General features: G+C 34.5%; 1 pseudogene; it reads left to right on the forward strand.

Annotated features, from left to right (window-relative positions):
- The first annotated feature begins 2,131 nt into the window (after positions 1–2,131).
- Positions 2,132–2,795, forward strand: LOC132018613 (golgin subfamily A member 7-like; annotated as a pseudogene).
- The last annotated feature ends 10,905 nt before the right edge of the window (positions 2,796–13,700 follow it).

Genomic DNA, 13,700 nt, shown 5'->3' on the forward strand with positions numbered 1-13,700 from the left:
GCAAAGAACATTCTCCCACTTCTTTATTAGTTCCTTTTCCTCTGTATTTGCTTTTCTTTTTTTTTTTTTAAAGATTTTATTTATTTATTTGACAGACAGAGATCACAAGCAGGCAGAGAGGCAGGCAGAGAGAGAGGGGAGGTAGCAGGCTCCCTGCGGAGCAGAGAGCCCGATGCGGGGCTCGATCCCAGGACCCTGGGATCATGACCTGAGCCGAAGGCAGAGGCTTTAACCCACTGAGCCACCCAGGTGCCCAGCATCATCATACATCATATGTAATAATTTTTCTTCACTCACACTAATTACTTGTACATATCCATATTAATAATTGTGGATATTCATTATATTTGTTTATTTTATGCATTGTATATATTTATTAGGCCACTTTTCTTGCTCTTTCAAAACTATTATAACATAATGGATGACAAGGTAAGATGGATAAATCCTAAAACTAGAATAAATATGGCATAAAAGGAAATTTACATGGTTGAGTGAGGTGTCCATGAATCTAGTTCTAGATTCTCCATGTTTTCCTTCTCTCTCTCTCTTTTTTTATAAGATTTGTTTTATTTATTTTAGAGAGAGAGAAAGTGAAGTGGGGAGGGCTAGGGGAGAGGGAGACAGAAACTTAAGCAGTCTCAGTACTAAGCCCAGAGCTCACCATGGGGTGAGACCCTGAGATCACAACCTGAGCCAAAACCAAGAGTCGTTGCCTAACTGAACCACCCAGATGCCCCCTCCCATGTTTCCAATGGTCAAAAACTATTAGTTAAAATCATTTTCCCTCTCATTGCCTCTCATCCACAAAAAGTCAGTTAGCATGAGCCCTAGGGTTTTATAGGTCTACATGGTTTGACCATTTTGAACATTACTACAATGGAAAGTACCCACTCAAGACATATTACTTTTAAAACTTTAACCTGCAAAATGTGTAGAGAGAAATGGAGACAAAAAGACTGTAGATGAGATATATATCATTGTCAATTAAAACACAGGTTGTGGAGCACCAGGGTGGTTCAGTTGGTTAAGTGTCTGCCTTTGGCTCAGGTCATGATCTCAGGATTTGGGGACTGAGCCCTGCTTTTGGCTTCTTGTTCAGTGGAAGTTTGCTTCACTCTCTCCCTCTGCCCCCTACTCTGCTCTCTCTCTTATATGCTCCTTCTATCTCAAAGAAGTAAATAAAACCTCAAAAAAAAAAAAAAAAAGAAATAGAACATAGGTTGTAACTAGGATGCTTACAAGGAACATGGGAAGGAAGAAATAGAAAAAAATAGACATGAAGGAACTATCAACATATTTGCTTAATCACTTAAAACAGTAGCAGTTATATGTCAGGTTGTCTTTTGCCCATGTGATTCACAGGTTAAACATGAATACATGATGTTTGTCATATATTTGTCATGTTTATTTCTGCAATAATTTGAGTTACCCTTAAGAACTTAACTTCCTAAATTAATTGTAACTTGTGTGTTCCAGCTGATGATGTTTGCTGTACCACTTCCAAATCGATTTTTAGAATCATTTCTTGTTTTCAGAATGAGCACTAAACTAGAATACCTCATTGTTGGTGGTTTTTTAATACTGTGTCAGGTTTAGCATACCCTTATGGTTTCTAATCAATGTGAAGTAGTAATCAAACAAAATACTGCTCTTATAAAAAATTCTACATAAATTCCTCTTTCAAGTTTAGCATTTTGGAAACAATACATGCTTACCTTCTCATACAACTGTGTGACTTTGGGCTTGTCATCTTAACTTTCCTAGGCTTAGTTTCTTCCCCTGGGAAAGGGAAATAGCAGTAAATGCCTTCCTAGGATTGCTGTGTTCATTATATAAGAGAATCTATTTAAAATAGCCAACACATCCTCATGGCACATAATAAAAGCTTATTAATTATCCTAACCCTGGCTCATTATTATTGATAATTATATATATTCCATAAAAACATTTTTAAAAATGTTTTTCCAGAGAATATTGTCATAAATCACAGAATGTGATTAAAAAAAAATTCCACAGTCAAAAATTTTTGATTCGAATAGAGTTAAAGAGAATTTTAAAAACAAACAAACAAACAAAAACACCTAAGGAGGATTTCTAGAATCACTAATATGCTTATGGATTCAGGATCATCATGGAGTGGGCATCGGGGCAAGGGTGGGTCTTGGAATTTCAGCAGGAGAGTAGAGGAGGTGGTGGGCCCCTCACCCTGAGGCCCGAGCAGGCGCGGAGTCTGGGGGAAGGTGTTCATGTATTCATTCAGGGAGACTATAGCAGTGGCACACCATGCCGGTTCCAGACCAAGCTCCTTGCAGAGCTGGAGAACCATACTGATAGGCAGACTTTGAAGAAACAGTTCAGACTCTAAATAACCTTTATGCACAAACAGAGAAGCTTGGGGGCCAATCTTATCTAGAAGGCTGTATGGCTTAACAGCATATACCATCTTCTTACACATGGAAACTCATTATAAGAAGGTTCTAAAGAATGTGTCCACATTCAAGAGCAGGATGAGAAGATACATGCTCCCAAGGCCTTCTCCTGACAGAGCCCATTGGCAGACGACTGTTTGGATTGAAATCACCATTTATGAAGACAGAGGAATGAGCAGTGGAAGACAAACCATAGAATTAAAGAGCCCGTTTCCAGCTGGAACCCTCATCTATTCACTGGCGAGTCACAGAGTGTCCACTACCTCCTCTCCAGACCATCCTTCCTTTGTATCTGCTGCCAGAGCCATGGTGCCATTTACTCCAAGGACTGACTTTCTGAAGTTATGTACCTGGAGTGACCTATAGTCACTTAGCATCCACTTTGTGTCTCCAAATTGTGTAGGACTCTGTAATCTTTTGAATAGTTTCTAAGAAAACACAATGGATCATTTCATTTGTTTTATTCAAAGCCATTAATAAAATAAGCTGTTGTTTAGCCCAACACAGTTTCTTTCTTACTTGCCACCAATACAGGTGGTTCTCTTCATTCCTTGGGCCAGCTTTCCAGGTGGCTCTTGACTTCAACAAGTCATATCTTAGCCAGTGTTCCGTCTTATTTCTCCCAAATATAAAATGCTTTTCTCCAGGATTTTGGTGAAAGGTAGGCTGTGTCTGTGGTTTGTTATGCATCTCCCAGATTTCGAAGAACTACCAGTTTTGCCATGACTAAAACCATTAAAGATCTGTTTCTGTTGTTCAGTTTCTCAAACTGAAACTCTTTGGAAAAATAATGTATGATGTTATTTGTTTTATGACAGCTATTATTCCTAATTAAAGCAGTATTTAATGTAATTTCCTGTTATTTTCCTTTGGAGAATTTTGTTATTATTGCATTACCTTGAATGTTGGGAAGATGTAGTGTGTGTTGAGTGCTCCTTACAAAAATAAGTAAGTGCAATAACGTGGATGTTAAACCATCAAGCACGTAAATGTCACTGTTGTGTCCCTGAATGTGTAGAAAGCCAGTATAATAAATATTTTAATTATGGTTTTGTCATAAGTATAATTTATGAGAAAAAATGATAGGAATAATACTGTAGATTGCTAATTTTTAACTATCCCTACTGGTAAACAGTATGATTCCTAGACTTTCTGCATATATAGTATTCCACAGAAATCTCATGACTGTTTCAAGTCCAGTAAGTTAAGTGATTGCCAACTAAAACTCTCAAGTCTGTGTCAGTGTTTCTAGTTCTTTTGGCTGTATGTTCTTAGTATCAGGGTTTCTTATGCCCTTCCTTCTTCTTTGGGGTTTGAGAACACTGTTTTGGGGGAAAAGTTCAGAAATATATTAGGAAAGAATGAAACGGTTAAAAGTTTTACTTTCAGAGATAGTGTAAGTGCTAATACTGGATTCAATCTTCCAAATTAATTTTCTTTTATGGATCTGTTACTCAGTAAATCCCGTCCACCTATGAAATATTTTAATAGTATAAAAGTCCTTTGTTCCTTTGGAGCCTATAATAGGTGTCTGTCTGCCTTTTAAGCCTGTTGCCATAACTTTGCTGAGATAATAACACATTAGTAAAACTTTTCTTAAACAAACAAACAAAAATCATCAAGGAGGGATTTTTATTTGCAGTATTTCCTAAGTTTACCTGACTACATAGCCTTGATGGAGGAGGAGGGTATGTGGAGAGACTTGCATTCCATGGTTTCATATTTCAAAAGATTTTGTTTCATAGTCACTGTACTTACCTCTTAGTTCTGGTACACATATATTTCCAAGTACAGGTTTAATTAAATGTGACTTCAACTCATGATGCCTAATTGATTACCTATTTAATTCATGGTATGGATTTAAGCCACTTTAGGTTAACTTTAAAATAACATTTTGGGGTGCCTGGGTGGCTCAGTGGGTTAAAGCCTCTGCCTTCGACTCGGGTCATGGTCTCAGGGTCCTGGGATCGAGTCCCGCATCGGGCTCTCTGCTCAGCAGGAAGCCTGCTACCACCTCTCTCTCTCTCTGCCTGCCTCTTTGCCTACTTGTGATCTCTGTCAAAAAAATAAATAAATCGTTAAAAAAAATGTGACTTCAACACATGATGCCTAATTGATTACCTATTTAATTCATCATATGGATTTAAGCCACTTATTAAAAATAACGTTTTTAGGGGCGGCTCAGTGGATTAAGCCACTGCCTTCAGCTCGGGTCATGATCTCAGGGTCCTGGGATGGAGCCCCACATCAGGCTCTCTACTCAACCGGGAGCCGGCTTCCCCCTCTCTCTCTGCCTGACTCTCTGCCTACTTGTGATCTTTCTCTCTGTAAAAACAAAACAAAAACGAAAAACCAAAAAACATTTTTAGTCATTTTGGTTTATTTATATGAAGATTGACATTATTTATTTCTCTCTGGATAAAATTAGTTCAGATTATTTTCATCATTTTAAAATGTAAGTATTATTTTTAGTTGAAATAGAGACAATATAGTATTATATATAATACATAGAAATATAATTCCCAATTAGAATTATATATTGTAAATTTTTATAAGGAAAAACATTAAAAAGATGTGATTGTTCATTTTAAGAAGCACATTTATTTACTAAATGCCTTACTTGATCATATGAACAGCACTTTTAACTTTTCAGCATTATTTCAAACCTTGAAACTACTTATTTTTTATAGGAGCACTGAGAGAACTGCAATGAAATCACACCGTTAAAACCAAGACCCAATAATAAATTCTGAAGTGCTTAATTTGTCAAATAAAAGCAGCCATTTAACCTATAAAAACATAACTAAACAAAGATGAATTAACTTAGTTGTGAAGAAGTTTCTTGGGGGCAGGAAGTGATTATGATGTTAAGTCAGCATTTCAAATATAAATGATTTATGGGAATCTTCCACTAAACAATAAAATATAAGTCATCCTCAAGAAAAATGTGCAATTTTTAAAATGCTAATATAAAGACTTGTACTTATACTCCAAAAATTGTTCCCTAGGGTGGTTTTTTTGTTTTTGTTTTTGTTTTTGTTTTCAGTGCTAGGTTGGTACTTGAAAAAAGAAGGTTAAAAAAAGTAAAAACTAACTGGTTTTGATCCCATGTTCTCCAACATTTACTAATCTGTGTGTCCTTGACATTTTAACGAATCTTTAGAAATTTTAGTTTCTGATTTTTAAATCCAAGAAAACTAATAGAATGATTCTCAGAGGGTGTTTAGGAGGTTTAAACGAGATAATCTGGGAAATTACCTTTAAAAAACCCTTCTATGTTTCTTAAAAAATGTTCTCTGGGGAGGGATTAGGCATATACATTCCAGTTTGAAATTAATTTTAATTGTTTATATCTTTGATTTAAAATTTGTGTTCGTGAAGAGAGATCTTTTTTATTTTTTTAAAGAATTGAATAACTGTTAATGTTAGTAAGATGAAACTTAGATTTTTTATTTTGTGGGTCAGATATCAGATTTTGTTTGAAATTAGGAAGTTGTAAACCAGAAAGTTTTATTTATGTCAATTGTGAAATTTTGAAAAGACTATATTCAAGTATTTTTACTAAGCTAATTTATTCTCATGTATAGATTTGTCATTGAACTGTTTAACTGTTATATAGTAAAGACAGTTTTAGCATTCATGTCAAAGAGAGTACATGATTAAGTTGAAACTAGGAATATTAGTTTATTTTTTTATTTTATTATTTTTTAAAAATTTTATTTATTTATTTGACAGAGATCACAAGTAGGCAGAGAGAGAGAGGAGGAAGCAGGCTCCCCGATGAGCAGAGAGCCCGATGCGGGGCTCGATCCCAGGACCCTGGGATCATGACCTGAGCCGAAGGCAGAGGCTTTAACCCACTGAGTCACCCAGGCACCCCAGAAGATTAGTTTAAAAAACACTCCTTCTCCTCTTACATTTTCCATTTTTGGTTGAATATATTCCATACCTATCCTGCTTATTTCATGTTTATTATAAATTTTAATTTTAAAAATAATATAAGCAATGTCACTAAGTGAAACAAAAAAGATTTTAATAAAAAATAACTGTAGGGACACCAGGGTGGCACAGTTGGTTAAGTGCCTGCCTTAGGCTCAGGTCTGGGATCGAGCACCCCCTTCCCTGCCATGCTTTCCCTCTCTGTCTCTCAAATAAATAAATAAATAAATGAACAAACAAAATCTTTGGGGAAAAGTAAGTAAATAAAAATTAACTATAAATGATTAAATATATACTGTATCAATAATTGATATTTTTCAAAAGAGAAAACTATGTGATTTTTCCATACTAACAATACCATGTTTATGTTGATTGCATATTTATTTAAACTGAATTTAGTTAGATAACATTTTAATTTCAAATTGTGTGATACCTTTTGATTTCAGTTAGCCAGCAAGTTGATCAGGAAAAAACCTAGTAATTGTTCTTGTTTTTGTTTTTTTCCAATAAAAGGGATTATTCTGAAAGCCTATTTTTTTTAAAAAAAAGTCAATATTTTCAAATATATTTGAAACTTTCTATAAACAAGAGAGGACTATATTTAAATATGTTGGTAGAATGCATAATCAATTTTTTACTTGTGTTCTTCCATTTTTTTAGGTAACTTGATGCAACTATAATTTTAATGCAATTTTTTCCTAAAATGTTGGTATTTTAATTATTCCTTTTTTTCAAGTTGTACTCCAAATGCTTGCTACTATAGCCATTCACACTGTGTCGTTTAGTGGAGGGTGACAGATGTCAAGCATATTAAGCTTTTATGTGTATGTCCAAAATTCTGAAGTTCATCTAGGTTCTTTTAGATCTCTATTTAGTGAAGCAGGCACATTTTCCTTACCAGAAACAAGCATGTTTTATAACCACATTTCTTTGAACCACAAAATATCCCACGGAGAAACAACTTACATAATTTAGTTATAATGTCACATCTCTTTTATTCAATCATAACAAAATGTGGTTCAGAACTTACTTTTAATATCAGATTCGTGGTTTCCTTTAGTGTTTAGATATGTTTGAGAACTGAAGATGTTTACTAATTTTAATGGACTGAAAATGTTAAAAGTTTTCATTACCTATTGCTTTTTAAATCTGTATTTTTAAAATCTTCAGTGTAATCTATCTATACTGAATCTCTGACTCAGAAGTGAAAACAAGTAAAATGTCAGTACCTCCATTTGTATTTAAGCAATGGCCATTCCCTCTATAAGCAATGGATAGACAGAACAAGTATCTCCAGAATACTGTAGTTCAGAAGAGATCTTTGTGGATGGGAGGAAATGTATAGAAATACAATATTTAATTCACTGAAATTCTTGTGCCTTATAAAAATCTGTCTTTGAGGTTGTAATCATGAACAGACAAGTTCAAATTCTTTGCACATTTGGAAATCTCTTAGAAATTAAGATCTGAACCCTCAAAGAGGCCTACATGTTGAGTACTCCTGAAACTCCTTAAAAAAAAAAAAAAAATCAGTTCAGGGGTGCCTGTGTAGCTCAATGGGAAGTGCACAGGGCTCCTGATCTCTGGATTATGAGTTCAAGCCCCACAATTTGTCTAGAAATTACTTAAGTAAATAAAATTTTAAAAAAATCAATTCATATTTCTATACTCTGTGTGTGAAAGAAAAAGACAGAGGGAGGAAGGGAGAGTCTCTCTTCTCTTTTTGGAACTACTACTCCTTTTCTCCACTACTCTTTCTCTTCTTGAGAAACTCTTATCTTTCACAGCTCACTTCTAACCTTACTTACCTCTGGAGCTCCTTTCTCACCTTCTTCATGGATATTTAGTTTCCTGTCGTAGTTTTCTTTGCATGTTGTTGGAATGAGGGTGTCACTTAGCACACTGAATAGGAATGATCTGTTTTAGGCCTATTTCCCACTTATGGTTCCAAATTGTGCTTGCACTGAAAATATGGATTACGTTTTACACTCTTTCTTTTTTCTCCTTTTTTTTTTTTAATATTTATTTATTGACAGAGAGAGAGAGAGAGGTTGAGAGAGAGGGCACAAGCATGGGTAGGGGTAGAGCAAAAAGGAGAAGCAGGCTCTCTGCTGAGCAGGAAGCGGATATGGGGCTCCAGCCTGGGATCCTGGCATAATGACCTGAGTCAAAGGCAGACACTTAACCAACTGAGCCAACCAGTTGCCCCTGGGCTTTACTTGCATATCCATACCCTTGGTATAGGGCTCAATGGACAATTAGCACTCAAACTATATTTGCCGCAGAGGAAAACAAGTAGTCATAGATTCTGTGATGGTTAGTTTATACTACTTTTAAGTAAAATCCTTCAAAAGGAAAGTTTCCCCATCAGTTTGATGATATCTTCCACATCTTTTTATTTTGTTTTGTTTTGTTTTGTTTTGTTTTATTGAAGGCCTGGTGAAAAGGTCAACTGCAATGTAAATTGGGTCTTGGTTCCAACATCAGAAATCAAACTCTTCACCTTCTGACAGTTAATGGGGCAAAGAAGAATTCTTAATGAGTGAGTTAACTAATAATACAACTCAAAGGAGAAAGGGAAGTATAAGAATGCAAATATTTATAAATCATAATTTTTAACAAATAGTATACAGAATGGATGTAATCAAATGAATTCATTAATATGAATACTTTGGAGGAATAAATCTATGTAGTGTTAATTAAATGGCAATGAAAATTTTAAAAATGCCTCATGTTTGTTAGTAGTCATGCTGCTTTTTTTCTCATGGTCCTTTACACTTAGCCACTTGTATGACCTTTCTTCCAAATATACTAACATGAAGTATCAGACTTGATCACTGTCAATGCTCCATTATCTCCCGTATCCTCACAGAGCAATACATCACTCATAGCATTCCTAAAGAATTCGTACCTGGAGAGGCACCTGGTTGGCTCCATCAGTTAAGCATCTGCTTTCAGCTCAGGTCGCATTTTCAGGGTCTTGGAATCGAGCCCCTCATTGCTCCCTACTCAGTGGGGGCCTGCTTCTTGTTTCCCTTCTGCATGCCCCTCCTCCTACTTGTACTCTCTCTGTCATAAATAAATAAAATCTTAAAAAAAAAAAAAAGAAAGAAAGAAAAAGAAAGAAGGAATTTCCACCTGGATATTGGCAGGCAGTAAGAATTTCTGTCACCTTCAAGTCCTAGTCAGACTAGGAATCAGATTTACATAAGACATAAAACAGATTAACAGGAGAAAATCAAATTTTACTGCATATGCATGGGCAACCCACACAGACATTCCAGAGATAGTCAAGCAAAATGAAGTACATATGTCATTCTCAACTAAGGAAAAGAGGGTAGTAGTCTGAAATTTCAAAGGAAGGACTGTGATCCTCAGGAAGAATGAAAAAGAATAAATGTTTAGCAAACAAATGTTTGTTGGGTTACTCACAGCCCATGGGACAAAGACAGGAGTTCAGTCAAACAGGCCTTGTTAGATTCCTCCCTGTCGACCCTACCTCATTTATATCACAATGTAGTTATCTATGGTGATAGCTCTCTTCCAGGAGCAATCCTCTATACAAATTATTTTTAGGCAGTTGACAGGGAGGTAAAGAGCTTCTCCTGAATCTACTAGGTTTTGATTATTTGTTAACTTGAAAGAATCTTGATGGCAGAGTCTTGGAACAGACTGCCATTCATTACCCCTCCCCCCATATCAATTCTTAAGATGGTAGGATGGATGGAGAATTGAAGAGTCTGGTAACAGCTGTAAAAATTGGGATCAGCTTTAGATTTGGGGGGTTTTAATTTGTTTCTTTTATTTTTTTGGTGTTGTTACACTGCTGGATAAATAACATTTGTGTTATTTCTAATACCTGACAACTTCTCAATCAAGTCAGTCACCTCTGTGACTCTAATCAAAAGAGAAATTAGGTTTCTGTAATTGATGTACAGCAAAGGTCCTTCAAATTCCACCTCCCTCCTCACCCCCTGAAAAGTGAATGGCCTAACATCCTTTTTTTATTCCCTCAAAATTTAAAACTTGCCCCAAATTTTATGCATGTGCTAACAGCTTTATAATCACAATTCTACAACATGTGTAATTTCTTGTGTCAGCAATAACACAGCAGATAAGATCACAGTTCTTAATTTTACTAGCTGCTTATTTCTTGGTCCAATGCTTCCTCAAGTTTGTACCATCAGCAATGTAAATGTATTTACAATTGGTACATTCTAATATTAATTAAATTACAGAGAACAGATCATTTAGCATAGGAAGCATGAACATTATTTAGCATTTTTTAGCCCAATATAATGTCTTATGGATTCAGTTTAATATTTATTTTATTGGATAATTTCACTCACTCCAGAGATCTGTTAATAATAGTGCAGTGTGGAATTTTAATCTAGAATACATGATACATTTTGTTAACTTAAAACTCTATTACCAATCTGATGACTATATGCGTGCATATGTGTGTGTGTGTGTGTGTGTATGCGTGCATGTGTGTGTGTGTATAATAATCCAGTATTATGAGAAATATATCACTATTAATGTGACAGTGATTTACTGTTCATCTGTACTATGCTTTGAGATTTTGGAGCAATTTTTACTCTAGAATTTTCATGGTATTTACTTTGGAAAGTAAATTATTGAACAATATTATCAAGGACCTGCCCTATGGAGCACTGTACTTGGTAAAAAACAGTGTCAATAACATAAAAGTTCCAGAAATTAGTCAGTAAAATCAGGCAGGAATAGGGAAAAAAAAAATCAAGGAATAGTTTACTTAGTTTGCAGAGTTTACAACCTGGGGAACAATGGGAAATACTATAAGGGTAAATGAAAATTATTTTCTACATTTATAAAAGCAACTAAATTATCTTCATCTTTCCTGTTTTTTAAAGAGTGTTTCTTTGGAGATCGTATGAATCTGAGTTTTTAATTCTAATTTTTAGAATAAAAATACATCTCTCTCAGGGTTTGTCTCCAATTTTGATAATGAAGAGACATATCCAAGGGACATCTAGATAATCTAGGGGTTATCTCAAATAACCTCAGATCTGTAAAAACCCACATTTGGAATTAACTCAGGGATCTTCCAGATTTACAGATTATTGTCACAAGGAGGAACCCCTTTTGTTTGTCGAAAACAAGGAAATTACTGTTCTTTCTCCTGCTTTTCTGTATAAAATGTGTGACATTTTGCCCTAACTTTCTTGTCACTTTTATGCTAATTTATAGGCATCCAAATCTGTTAATACTAACCTAGTAATAAACTATGCTTTTGTTTTTGCTTTTTTTGGTCTTTCATATTGGGCTAGAAGGGTCTTCTGTTAGCAGTATTTTATTTATGTAGCATACACACACACACGTATGCACATGCTCATGCATAGGAGGACATAGAGATTCAGAGCAAATTTTAAACCTAAATATTATGAAACTACACAGGTATTTGTTAAAGGAACACAGATTCAATGTACTTTGATTTAAATCTGTGGTTCCAAAATAGTGTGCCCTGAGATAAGGAAAGTTAAAGAATTCCCATAGTCAAATTATTTTGGGGAAAACCACTTGTTTATTTCCTTCCCTTTTAATTACTTTTGTGATCTATATTAGTATACTATGCTTTTGCAATAAAAAATACTTATTCATTTTTATATTTATGATTATTTGCACCTACTGACATTTTTTAACATATCACTAATGTACACATAACTTCCTTTGGGATACTTTTTGTGAAAAGTTGATCTTGCTATATTAAATGAAGGAAGACAGGTAAACGCAGGGAAAATTTGGAGAGTTTGAATATTGAAAAGGTATGACGATAGTAAACAGATGTCATAGAAAATTGCAGACAGACATAGAACTCATGCCATGTTTGGGAGGGTATGACAAAATATGTATATGAGCCTTGGGGTGCCTGGATGGCTCAATTGGTTAACCATCCAACTCTTGATTTTGGCTCAGGTCACAATCTCAGGGTAGTGAGATCAAGCCCCATGTGAACTCTGTGATAGCGTGGAGCCTACTTAGGATTCTCTCTCTCCCTCTGCCCTTCCCCAATCTTTGCCCTTACTCATGCACACCTGCTCTCTTTTTTTTTCCCTTAAAAAAAAAAAAAAAAAAAAGAAAGGAAAGAAAGGTATGACCTATATACACAGCGGATAGTACATTGTGTCATATCATATTACATCATATTGTATAATATAACAAAGAGACTCATCTGTAAGAAAATGAAATTAAAATAACCAGTGGAGGGAAAAATAGGAAGAAGAAAATTCAAAGGGGAAAAAGTAATCAGAGTAAGTTGTAAATTGATGAATGTAAAAGAAAAAGTAATAAATGGGAATTTCAAATTTATCAGCACTACTGGTGAAAATGTCACCAGACACTCAAAAAGAAAAATTCTGTAAGTTTAGATAATCGTCATATATAATACATTTTATTAACAAGTCTATGTTAGCATGGTATTCTTTTTTCAATTATGGTTTAATTGAATATAATAATTGATATTATATTAATATACTATATAATATTATATTATATATATATATATATATATATATATATATAAGGATTCATGTATTTAATCTCCAAAGAAGTAAAGCATTTATTAAGAATAATAACAGTAGTAAGAACACTTAATCAGAATGCCCCCTTAGAAATTTTTTAAGTGAAAAATACAGTATATTCACAATACTGAAAAATAGAGGCACAATGTTGTATAGCAGATCCTTAGATCTTAGTTATCTTATAAATCTGAAACTTCATACCCATTGAACAGTGACCTCTAATTTTCCCTTCCAGGACAACCATTATTCTATTTCTGTTTCTATGGGTTTGACTACCTTAAATACCTTGTATAAGTAAAATCATGAAGTATTTGTCCTGCAACTATCTTATCTTATCCTGTCTTAGCATTATGCCCTCAAGTTTCATTCATGTTTCCACATGCACCAGAATTTACTTCATTTTTTTAAGGCTGAAAATTTTTCTATTATATGTATATACCACACTTTTTATTCATTTGTCTATCAGTAACTATTTCTACATATTAGATACTACAAACAGTGTTGCAATGAACATGAGAATGTAGATATCTCTTTGAGATTCTAATTTCAGTATTTTGGATATGTACCCCAAAGTGGGATTGCTGAATGAGTGTTAGTTCTATTTTAAGTTTTTATTGAGAAATGCCTATACTGGTTTTGATAGCAGCTGTGCCAATTTATGTTCCTACCCAAAACACACAAATATTCATTCCACATCCTAGACAACATTTTTTTTTTAATGCTAACCATCTAATAAGTGCAAGGTAATATGTTTCACAGTAGTTTTAATTTG

The sequence above is a fragment of the Mustela nigripes genome, chromosome 5 (genome assembly GCF_022355385.1).
Source record: "Mustela nigripes isolate SB6536 chromosome 5, MUSNIG.SB6536, whole genome shotgun sequence".
Taxonomy (NCBI): Eukaryota; Metazoa; Chordata; class Mammalia; order Carnivora; family Mustelidae; genus Mustela; species Mustela nigripes.